The 12,564-nt window shown below is 40.2% G+C and overlaps 1 protein-coding gene across 2 annotated transcripts in view; it reads right to left on the reverse strand.

The window, feature by feature from the left end:
* Positions 1-12,056, reverse strand: part of LOC140126862 (monocarboxylate transporter 2-like) — a 56,804-nt gene extending 44,748 nt beyond the window's left edge. The window contains exon 1 of one of the 2 annotated variants that reach the window (XM_072146815.1): positions 11,899-12,056. The gene's annotated coding sequence lies outside the window, so the exon portion shown is untranslated. Of the gene's footprint in view, positions 1-6,739; positions 6,847-11,898 lie in introns of those variants that run through there. The other variant, XM_072146816.1, reaches the window with a different exon arrangement.
* Positions 12,057-12,564: the final 508 nt, after the last annotated feature.

Genomic DNA, 12,564 nt, shown 5'->3' on the forward strand with positions numbered 1-12,564 from the left:
TAGAACAGCCCTAAGGTCCCCATACCAAGCACAGTGACAACAGCGTGCCCTAGGCTGCAATAGCCAGCCACTCCGGTATTCTGGGCCCCCGGGCCACAAGAAAAGGCTAGAGCCCAGTGGGGGATGTTGCTCAAGCATTGTAAAGAGCTTCTGTTTATACTGCACAAGGGATATGGCAACTATCTTTCTAAACCACTTTGCATGATTATCACCTCCCCTTTACTTAATGATTAACATCCCCTGTAAACTAAAAATCATAGAAATAAGAAATCATGATGTACAATCAATCATGGCTATGGCCACCAGGAACATCATATGTATAAAGATTTAACATTCATGTCTATCTGACTGCTCATCTGTATTGCTGGCTTACTGATAAAGATACAATGTACTGCAAATGTACAGGCTATACAGATAATGTAACAACAGGGCCAGATTAAGCTTGGTGGGGGCCCCTGGGCGCAAAATCTGGTGGAGGCCCCAACTGAGTGTAGCGTGCAGTACAGCTACATACAGCCGCCTCTCCCCCAGTTACACAGCTACATATAGCCACATCGCCCCAGTGACGCAGCTACATACAGCTGCCTCACCCCCAGTAGCACCTCTACATACAGCTGCCTCCCACCCTGTAACACAGCTACATTCAGCCATCTCACCCCCAATAACACAGCTTCATACAGCCGCCTCTCCCCCAGTAACACAGCTACATACAGCCCCCTCGCCCCCAGGAACAAAGCTAAGTACAGCCGCCTCGCTTCCAGTAACACAGCTTCATAAAGCCGCCTCCCCCCCAGTAACACCGCTACATACAGTCGCTTCGCCCCCAGTAACACAGCTACATACAGTCGCTTCGCCCCCAGTAACACCGCTACATACAGTCCCTTCGCCCCCAGTGACACAGCTACATACAGCTGCCTCACCCCCAGTAACACCGCTACATACAGTCGCTTTGCCCCCAGTAACACATCTTTATATCTACCTTCACCCCTGCCAGATACGCAGTCCTTTGTAACATATACCTCAGGCCGCACAGCCATACAGTCCCATGTAACATACACCTCAGCCTGCACAAGACACGCGGTCCCATGTAACATACACCTCAGCCACACCAGCCATGCAGTCTCATGTAACATACACCTCAGCCAGTCTTTGTGGTCTTCCCCTCGGCTCCTCTTCTTTCTTTGTTCTTTTGTAACAGCCGGCATGGACATGGCCATGTTATCTGCCGGCCTGCACATACTATGGCGTCACCAGTGGCCGCATCCTTGTCGGCTGTTACAGAAGAACGAAGAAAGAAGAGGAGCCACGGGGAAGAGAGAGGAGCCGCGCTGATATCGGGGAGCCGCACTGAGCTTTGGGGCCGCCGGAGGGTGAGTATATCAGTATATTTTTTTTATTGACTCTTGTATAAGCTGATGTGAAGTTTTTCAGTGCATTAGATACCACAGTAGATGCAGGGGGGCTATCTGGTGGGGGCCCCCTAGGAGGCAAGAAGGTGGGGGCCCTGAGGCTCGAGGCCCGGGAGCCCTGCCTATAATCTGGCCCTGAGTAACAATGATATGGAACACATTTGCAAACTGTCTTATTCGATACATAACATAGAACTGACTACTTTTTAGCAGTATTTATGAAAAAGCATGTATGTGGTTTTTAAAATATTTATGCATTTCTAAGGAGATGTTTTGCTTTGTGTTTGTTGCTAGATGCTGTGACATTGATCCATAAATATACAGTTATATATTTGATGAATATGGTCATGTTAAGTAACAATATTCAGCATGCTGCCAAAAATGTTTGTGTGAATCGTTCATTTTTAGAAAGTTTTGTGGCAATTTTTGCAAAATGAAGAGAACATCATAACTTATCATTGTGGGCACCATGCTGTACCTTAGCTAAAAGCATTTCTGCCTTTTGAGGGCTTTTAACAATGTACACACAGTCATATGAATTGGCACAGGGTCCATGTTTCCATCATTTAAGTCAAAAAGATTTATTAAGCAAACACATTTACTTCTTGATAGAGTGCACTATAAAGTAAATAATGGATTTAGTAAGGAAATTAATTTTTGTTAACAGTGCAGGCCATAATAACATGCTAAGCTCAGTAGCACACTGATAGTCCAATTGTAAGATAAGATGTGCCTTCTTTGTACAACAGTACAATAAATACAATGGAAACTCGGTTTTGCATTAAATAAAGAATTACAAAGACCACTATCTAGGGACGTAACTTTAGGGGGTGCAGAGGTTGCGATCGCACCCTGGCCCAAGAGGTTTAGGGGGCCCTTATGGTGTCACTTTCCCATATGAGAAGACTATTGCTATAAACCATACAATATAGTTTGGGGCCTGACACAGACTTTAGATTGGGGCCCATCTACATGACATAAGAACTTTGAGGTCTGCTGTTATTTGCCTGGCAAAGATCACCTGAGTGGTGGTGCTGGCTTCTTGCCTGTAAGTTTTGGATCTTATATTATTATCTACCAACCATCCCTTTAGACCATCCCTTTAGACAATCCCTTTCGTCATGTTTCCAAAATTTTTCCAATTTGCGCCGAATTGCCCCGGGTTTTGGCGCATGCGATCAGATTGTGGTGCATCGGTGCTGGCGACGGAAATCAGGGGGCGTGGCTGTCGGAAACCCCGACGGATTTGGAAAAACCGCGGAATTAAAAAAAAAAGTGTCGACACGCGCTTACCTGCACCCAACAACGGATGGTGAACTCCAGTGAACTCTGGTGAACTTCAGAGCAGCAGCGACACCTTAGTGAATCGCCGGAATACCCGAATCCTCGAGAACACGCCGCTGGATCGCGACAGGACCAGGTAAGTAAATCTGCCCCAGTGTGTACATTTATTAAACACCATCTGTCAACCATCCATTCATTATTTTAAAAAAATAATTATATTTTTAAATTTACAGAAATCGTAAATCTTGTCCATTAAAATTATTTCAAAGTCTATTATTCAATATATATTTTCTGACATTACACTGACATTTCTTAGTCACGCCAACATTTGGAAATATAAAACAACAATGCTGAATGTCATGTTACCCTGTTATGGATTTCAGAGCTTCAGTGACACATTGTACATGACATTCACTGATTATGGAGGAGGCATTTGTTACAAACAGCAGATTTCCTGCTTAATCCAACTGAAGGGCTCTGCAATCAGGCATAAAAATACATGGATGATTTATAGATGGGACAAGTCACTCAAGTGCAATACACTGTTCTGTCTAAGAGAAACACTGCAATATCTCTGATGCCTTTACTTTGACCATTAGAGCCATGTACACAGCCCTCTGGTAAATCCATCAGCATCCATAATGGTAAAAAAATTACCACATTTTCATTCAAATTTATTTTTTTCTTGCAAATATCATCAGCAATTCCTGACTGAAAACGTCTTTCTCTACGAATTTCCTTTGTATTAAAATGTTATTCTATTCTATCTTATCACTGCATCTGTGCCCGTTAGGATTTCATTCATTTCACATAAGGGTGTAACCAGCGTTCACAGAGCCCAATGCAAGCGGCTAGAATAGTTGTGCCTCCATCTTCCTATCTTGTACAATATTTTATCATGGATCTAATCGCTTCTTTAGTGGCTGGGGTACAGTATGGTTCCATCTGATTCTATTAAAGGATTATGCAAGGGAGGGAGACCGTAGCAGATTTTACATAAACCAGCAGGATATTCTACATTTGGATGGTAGTTAATGATATATTCAGTACTACATCTGGATGACAATATTGGAAGGAGCTGATACATTCTTATATAGTCATTGATATATAGAATATGTTTGGAGAAATTTTATAAGAAGTCATCCATGTTATTAAAACCTTAGCCAAGCTGAAGGAAAATTATGAAACCACATGATCAAACTATACTTATTTACATCTTGCTTCCAGTGATGGTTTCCAGTCCTCCCCACCAAGATATGCTTACATAGCTGCAGCCAGTGTCAGATTAAAAAACATCGACTCCCACCAGAGCAATAGCTTTAAAACACCAACCATTGATTTGATGAAAGTTTTTAACCACAGAATGGAGCATTTTTCCTTCAGTTACAACAGGAACATGTATAATTGTGATCTCTATGGGAGTAGCAGAACAGTAGTAAGTTTCTATCAAGAAGGTGCTAAAATTTTGGTTTTACTTAATCTGCACAGATGAATCATAGCTAGGAAAAGAAGTAAAGAAGAAGTCGTCGATCAAAGACATCATCAGTCACCAGATTTCCACCAGCATATATTTTCTTCTTTGACTCTCTATTAACTTCTCCTATGAGGGAGAACTACATGCTGATAGTCTTATACTACATCAGATTTATCATGCAGCATTAGACACTGTGATAAATCTGGTGTAGTATAAGGCTGTCTGTATTGTTCACTTGTTTCTGGTCTTGTGTCTATGTAGTAAGCTTAGTGCTAGTTCCTGTATCTATATAGTAATCTTGGTTAAGATAACCTAGATTTCAATAACTTTGGTTACCACATGTATCTATGTAGTAGTCTTTGTTCTTGTACCATATTTATGTAGTAAGATTATGGATTTTAGTGCTGTAGCTGTGCAGTAAACTTGGTTTTGGTAACATGTCTGGTTCTGGACCTGTATGTATGTTAACATTTTGGTTCTGGCCCTGTATCTGTATAAGATTGGTCCATGTGCTGTACTTCTGTAGTTATCTTGGTTGTGGAAATGTTTCTATGTAGTTAGCTTGGTTTCTCTACTGTATCTATGTAGAAAGTTTGGTTTTGTGCATGTTTATGTGCAAGTTTAGCAATTATACTATTTTACTATTTTTTGCAATAAACATCATTTAAAAATTGTAGAACAATGGAAAGGCCACAATCTCAACCCAGGGCTTGTTCCCATGTTGGAACAGAAAAATGGAATTCAATTTTATGATTGAACACAGCCTAGGGTAGCAATTGCATAGAGTAATTTTATGTTCATTTTCTTATTAACAAAAAGTATATACCTAATGTATATCTTGCTATGAATCCCAGAATGGGTCGGGCGGATAGGAAAGCTAGCGTCCCGTTATGTGAATTTGTGATATGCACATTTTTAATGGACTCTTGTGAGTATGATGAACTGAAATAAATTTTAACTTTATTGGAACGTACCACACCATCTGCCTGCATATTTTCTTCCAGCTACAAATATAATTAAAGGAGGATAATGAGAGTGCGATGGTGCTAGTCTGAATGGTGACATACTTTCAGCAGGAGAAACTGAAGATTGGTGCTGTTCATCGATGTTTTAAGATGGAATAACGAGGGAGAAGAAGAATATTTGGAGCTCCGGTCATAGTGAAATTATTTTCTCTATTTCTGTGGACTTTTTCAAAGACTGTGTGGACCGGTCTTATACAGTGAGTAGCTCCTTAAGGGGCAAACTGTGCACCACGAACAACTGTGTTTCTGTGCTATTAATAGAATTAATAATAGATAATGAGATTACAAAAAAAGGTTTTGGCTCCGTAATGGAGCTATCCAGCATGGGCTGGTTGATCATAGGAAATACTTTCCTCCCTCCAATGCTGTAGTCTATGTACACACAGGCTGTAGTAGTGACCTCACATAGACAGCACATGTCCACCGATATTGAAATCTTTAAAATCTACAGTAGACCCCAGATCAACTGTACTACTAGCCTCCCCTGAAATTCCACATGGCTGTTTGGTTGTTTGGCCACAGCTGGATAACTAATAGAAAGCATTCTAATTTACAGTAAAAGCCTGGAAAAAACTTCCATATTTTTTATGTTTTTTATCTACTACTCTAGGTTTTGGCTCCTCAAGGGGGCTATCCAGCATAGGCTGAATGATTATAGGATATACTTTCCTCCCTCCACCTCTGCAGTCTCTTTACACACAAGCTGTAGTAGTGACCTCAAAATTGAAATCTTTCCTATATACTGTACTACAAATACTAGCCTCCCCTAAAATTCCTCATGTAGGCTGCTTGGCTAATCACAGGTGGAGATGAAAGAACTCATTGTAATTTACATTTGTGGCATGGGACAAATGTCGATATTTTCATTTATTTTTTTTATCTACTACTCTACATATAAAAAGAGGAGACAGCTATTCACTAGTGCATGGAGATATTTCTCCTGTCCCCTCAATAAGGGCTAAAGGAATGTTGCCAATATTAATGTAAATCAATAGCTTCTGGGGTCTCAGAAAAGATGCTGTTGCTTCCTATTACAATAATAGAAAATCTCAAGAAATGTTAGTAAATCAGAATGAGACAATGGAATTGCAACCAATCTAATAATCCCCATTTGAAAAGTTGTCTACAATGGAGCCTTGGTGTTATAGGGTGCTATGAAGAAAGGGTGCGAATATTTATAACCAAAACTAAAATATACAGTTTCGACTTACATACAAATTCAACTTAAGAACAAACCTACAGTCCCTATCTTGTATGTAACCCGGGGACTGCCTGTACTACGTGAAAAAACTGCCATTATCTTCATCTTAGTAAAAGAGGCCTGGAATGCTACAAACTGTAATGCTTGTGACTGACTCTACAATAATGATATGACAGACACTAACATTTTACATTTGTTTGCAACTTTGGTTCCTTGTCTCAGCTCAGTCTTCTTTCACAAATTGTGTGCAGTCGAGATGACAACAACACAGCAGAATAAACGTCATTTCAGAGCTATTTTTGCCACATAAGAAAAGAAAACTAATAAAAAGAAAATAATACAGCACCTGTTACTGCAGCAGGAAGAAGGATATCCCTGAAATGTCCTATTACTGCACAACGTCTTCCAGCATTAGGAGTGAGCTCAATTCATTCCAGCAGCCCTCGCCTCTCATTGGCTGCTTTCACTCACACCCCTGTTCATTGTTTCCATTAAAGTACTAACCTATTATTAAGAGAATGACCTCTGCAGAAGATATTCACATTGAACTTATCTGTTTTTATGTATTGTCAATGTTAATGCATTCCTTTTAGTAGAGCAAAAGAAAAGACTTTGCATTCCTATTCAACCTACTATGGCATGTTGATGTTCAGCTCACCAGTAACTTACATGTACTCCTGTTCAACTAGACTAAGCTGCCAAAATCATATGATTCTGCCGTTCTCACAAAGTACAAGTTCCTTTTCCTTTGCCCCCACACATTTATGCCCCACTTTTTGGTCACCCTCCCACACATAATGCCCCTTTTTCTTTTATCCCACCAACTTAAAATACATCCTTTCTGTGTCCCCCCCCCTTATACCTCCCTTTCTGTAGTTCCCCACACATGCATGCCTTCTTGCAGCCCTCTTTCCCAACCTATGTCCCCCTTTTGCTACTTGCCCCCTTTACTGTACCCTTTATATGTAGTGCTTCTCTTCTAGATGCAAAGTAATTTGTTTAATTCTGCAAACTGGAATAAAATGGAGGGTTGTTGTAGGTGTTCAGCGGAGCTTCACATGGAACTTGTGTATGAACATTTACCTTTTTCCATAAGTCCATATCTACTTTTAGGTCAAATACTAAATGTGTTTTATTTGATAATATTTCTTCGCAGAATTTGGAGTGGTGCTTTTAAGATGTAGAGTTCCAATCCTAAATGAAAGTTAAATGTGTTTCCCAAGAGTGACAAAAAATGTTGAAAGGTGTTTTCAGGGATTAAAATATTAATGAACCATGCTTAGGATAGGTCATCAATAATGATTAGTCAACCCATAAAAATTTTAAACCCTGTTCGGGTGAGGGTTTTGTACCCCCACCAGTGAAACCGGCATCTAAATTCTGGACCTACTGATTCATTGCAAGCGATGTCGTATGCCGACACCTGGGAGTGGAGTCTAAGTGGAACCTGGTTTTCACCAGAGCCCACCGCAAAATGGTTTGGACTTGTTGCAGCATGATACCTCCAGGTCGCTCCACAGGCACAACTTTGCTCACGGTGGTGGTCAAGGCAAGGTACAAAACCGCCAGACAGAGACGTGGTCAGGCAGAAGGTCAGGACAGGCAGCACAGGATCGGAGTCAGGAACAAGGTGGAAGGTCAGGACAGGTGGCAGAGAATCAATGTCAGGAAAAGGAATCGAGATCACAATGGGAAATCACTAAAAACACAGGAACAACAAATGCAAAGCTTTCTCTGAGGCACAAGGTACAAAGATCCGTCAGAGAAGACAGGAAGAGGCCGGCTATTTATCAGGGCAGGTGGACGGCCAGCGCCAATCAACGTCTTGCTGGACCGAGGCAAGGTGAATGAGGTTGCGGCCCGGCTCCAGAGACACGCGGAGGCATACGGGTGCGCCAGTGACCCAGGACATGGGTGCGCCAGCGACCCAGGACATGGGTCGCAGGAGCACCCGTGATACCACAATTTTGGGGCGTGCATTTAAATTCTGCTGGTGACTATGCCAGCACCATTTAAAGAGTTTATGCCCTCAACGATCATGGGCCTTAACGGCAGGAGGGTGATTTAAGTTGAATCCAGACCCAAACTTCTAATGAAGTTCGGTATGACCTCGAACTTTGTGGTTTGTGTCCGCTTATCACTAGTCATCAGTTTTAGATCTGTGGGACTCCAAAATCATGCACTCGGACCAGTCCACAGTTCGATGAAGCGCCACTTCTGCTTTGCAGGCCTGTGATGAATTATCTATCAGTCACATGACCTGGTTGCAGCTGATTCCATTTAAATAAATAGGAATAAATAGGGCATTCCACTTGTCACACGCCAGTAAAAGCTAATTCATTGAATAATGCATGAAGCATGCCCTGAAGGGAGGAGCATGACTCATTTTCAGTGTATTCTTAGAATCATGCTAGAACCTAGAATAATGCTTCTCCCCCACAAGGTATAATTCAATGAATCAGCTTTCACTGGATTGTTCCTTTTAGTTTTAAAAGATGTTAGGACTTTAGCAACAAAAGCTATGATTCTCTGCTGCTCCATTTCCAGTGCTGCATGGGTTCCCTATGATTGGATGTTTTCGAGACATACCAAGAACTTTTTGGAGAAGTTAATTCCACCAATTACTTGCTGTGACTGGCTAAATAAGCATCTCAGTGTGAATCCTGGGTATCAAAAGATACCAATAAGGATAGACCTGTAAAACCCCTTTTAAATAATTAACATCAGACTGGTGGGCCTCCAACATGTGGAAAAAAACCATAGTCATCTTATCAAGACATTCAAGCTCTAGAAGCTATGCATGGGATGGAGCGGGAAGCAGAAGGCTATATCTACTGTACAGAAGCTATGCCCTCCTATTACTTGGAACTTAGGTGCACAACAATTTTAAAACTTAATTTGAGGAATTGGAGGGTTTTACCAATAAAGACACTTGAGGTCCTTTGAAGTTCCCTTTGAAAGTGAAGCATCAACATGCATTCTCAGCCTACATTTCAGTTACCTCTCTAAGACTTCCAGGACCGCTACACCCCACAACCTTAGGCTACATTCACATAACTTTTTTGCAGTTCATTGAAAGGATACTTTAGGCAGATTCCTCACATGTCCTTACAATGTAGAGCTAGGGCATATCCCAGCATTCGCTCATACTGTGGGATACTTCCTCCTGTTCCTGAAAGCAGGAGTGAGCAGTCAGTGATTGGCTGCTGCTGATGTTCAAGGTTATATGGACAGTTACATCACTCGGGAAAAACCCTGGGAAACACCCTGAGCCTCTGCAGAGGCTGGAGATGGATGCAATAGAGTTGTATCTGCCCCCCCCCCCCATATGCTATTATGGTTTCCACTAAGCGTATATACGTAGCTCTCTGGGAGGAATCAGGATTATATAGTACACTCTGCTTAGTTTTTCCATCCATGGAGTGTTATTACAGAATTGTTAGCCATAATAATAACTTAAATGCTTTGCATGGTTGTACTTGCAATGGCAATTGGGAAAGCATGTAAAGTTTTATGTTTGGCTTCTCAACATAACAAAAATTTAAAGCTGAAATGTTGATGGGAAATCTAGCCCATACATTTATATATTGTTACAAAACATTGCACTTAGTTGCCAACGTTTCTACTACAGCTAACTGGATGCAATTCTAGTGTCAACCACAATAGTATCATATAGAATGTCAGTTTCTAAGGTGAAAACACTTGAAGGTTGTATAGTTTGTAAATTATACATTTTACCCTCATTTTTTAGTGATGGTAGGAGTGATGAATTTGTTGATTTACAATCTGGTAAACCAGTTTGGATACCTGTTTTAGCATACCATGCTCCTCTTAAATGATAGCAGACAGCATGTGATTGCCATTAGTGAGGAATGCTTCATCTTTGACTTTCATCTTTGGGTCACCTTTGTATATAGTTCTTTTTCTAAAAGACCAAAGCACTAATAATACAGACTTCTTAAGACAGTGATTTACACTAGCAGAATAATGAGTAGGAAATATTCTTTCACATGTTGCGACCTAAAGCAAGGCAAAAATATCATACACTTTTAACTGGTTTATACCATAGTCAGAAACATGATTAACGTGTGGTGCTGTTATTCTGCATGGAAGAAGGTTCTCCTTGTATCATATATAACTAGGATGTTCAGAGTCCCATCCTTCTCACTATATTTGGTCTATGAAAACCAGCCAGCGCACAGTCTGGCCTTATATTGTTCCAGATCTATCACACTGGCTGATGTTTGAAACATTACAAGAATGTTTAGCCTAATTTCACACATCCTTTTAGTGGGCTTAGTTGTGCCTGAATTGTATTCTAATTTCCGCACACTTTTAGGGTTAAAGATTGCCACAATAGTTCTAAACTAAATCCATTGTAAGTAATTTTTATCAACAATAATAATAGTACTAATAGTAATTACTATTATTAAAACGTGTTAATTGTAATTGGATGGAAATTTGTCTTTACTTTGACATTTCTTATTATTTTTCGATTGATTAACAAAGTTAAACCTAATTACTGATGTTATTTAACAACATTTGAAAAACTCCAGCAGGTAGGATTATAGGAACTGTACATAGAACAATACAGTGATGTATATCCGTATATCTCAGAGCTGTGTCTATATAATAATCACAGCAACAAAATCTTCTGAGCAAATGTTCTGCGGCTTGTAAGCACCGATGCAATCTGGTTCTGTTGCTTCATTTGCATGCTGTCAGAAAGCTGTATTTGATTATCCTACATAAGAGTATGATTAACCAAGCAAAACTGTGCCATACTTCCCACTAATGTACTACATCCACTACAGCTGCACTACCAGGTTCTGGATATGTCTCATGCAGTTCTCAGCCTCTGAACAGCAGTTTTCTTGATACCATATGGTCACATATTTTCTTGTGTATTGCATAAGCAGAACATACTGTACAAGTAATATAACAAGGTATTTCTACTGTTTACATGCAAACTAAATCAGGCAAACTGCACAGATTGCCAAGGATGAATATAAATGATTGTTACTATGTATGTGTTATGGTATGAAGGCAAATAGAAAATTCGGAACATTTGCTTGTATTTTGTCAGTACATTAGATTGAGATGCTGTCACATATAGGTGTACAGCTTCTACGTTACGATTTCCGTATGCCCTGTGTATGTAAACATGGCAGAGTGAGACTGCGTAGACCACATCACAATGACACGTTTATTCCTCTCTGCTGGCTGCAGAGAAGACGATCACGCCCTCTTAAATGTAGGGCATAAAAATATATTACAGCACAGTCAGAGCAGTCTGCATTTCTACCACACAGGTTACATTTTTAACATACTTTGTAACATTAGAAGTAGAAGCAATCCCAAATAGTAGTAGAAAAGAACTTGTAAAATAGCAACACCGCTCTGCCAAAAACTATTACACTAAACATTACTTATTTCACGGAAAAAGCAGACTGCATGGGAACACAAATCACTTGACAAGAGGAGAAAAAGCAGCTGTCTGGTTACCTGTGGAAAGGTGGGATTCTTACTCACGTCCTGCTTTTTAACTCTTTTCGTATGAGTATGAATGAATACACTTGAGTGTTTCACTGACGTTTGAAATCTTTTAGTAGGAGGAGTAAACTGAATAGGATCTCACTGCTCTGAAGAACTGAGAGGGATTAAGAGCGGTTCCAGCTGGTCCTACAGATGTTGGCTCACTCCCTAGGATTCATAACAGTGTTCTCTGTTAAGCCTGCTGCAACCCATTCAATACCTGAAAAAGAAGTATATGCATATATGTAGTACATGCTGTCCTGTATATAATGCATTGGAATAGAATATATATATATATATATATATATATATATTTATATATATATATATATATGTGTATATACTGGGGTTACGTACAGGATGGGTTCTATATGTTTGTTCTTAAGTTTAATTTGTATGTAAGTTGGAGTACGTATATATTTTAATTGTATCTCCAGACAGTTAGTTTTTTCAGTCCCTGTGACAAATGGATTTTGAAAATGTTGGATTTTCAAGGGAACAACAATTAACAATAAAGCACTGCAGCCTGGGACTAAAATTCATTAAATTACCAGTGTCCAGAGAGCTTCATCAGAAGACCCAGTGGGTACAGAGGTCTGTCTGTAACTAGAGGGCATCCTTAAAGGGAACCTGCCA

Source organism: Engystomops pustulosus, chromosome 4 (assembly GCF_040894005.1).
Source record: "Engystomops pustulosus chromosome 4, aEngPut4.maternal, whole genome shotgun sequence".
Taxonomy (NCBI): Eukaryota; Metazoa; Chordata; class Amphibia; order Anura; family Leptodactylidae; genus Engystomops; species Engystomops pustulosus.